Source organism: Penaeus monodon, chromosome 21 (assembly GCF_015228065.2).
Source record: "Penaeus monodon isolate SGIC_2016 chromosome 21, NSTDA_Pmon_1, whole genome shotgun sequence".
NCBI classification, from domain to species: domain Eukaryota; kingdom Metazoa; phylum Arthropoda; class Malacostraca; order Decapoda; family Penaeidae; genus Penaeus; species Penaeus monodon.
The window spans coordinates 7403364-7403785 of record NC_051406.1 but is presented as its reverse complement, the minus strand read 5'-3'; positions in this window follow the sequence as shown (position 1 = coordinate 7403785).

Genomic DNA, 422 nt, shown 5'->3' with positions numbered 1-422 from the left:
AACAAAAGTATTAGAATAATCTGCAATGATGATACTACTACTATGATTAACATGGCGATAAATATGATACTAATGAATATAACCTTAAAACTAAATATTGAAAGTGATAATAATTAGTTATGATTTCAGCATATAAATCTATATACATAAAACTGCTTCCTATGACTCACATCAACGCAAATTCTGCTTCTAATAGTCAGGAAATACCTGTACATTTCAAGTCAAAGAATTGACACCCAGGAATTTCCATGCAGGATCAAGGAAGCATCGGCCTTTCCATTGCAAACGTTGTGTGCTGTCCGACACGTTGCGCCTTTGAAAACGTTTTTGGTGTGTATGATCACAGCTGGGGAAAAACGTGATCTATCCAGAGGAAACACGAAACAGATATGTATAAAGATTCACACTAAATATTACGACTC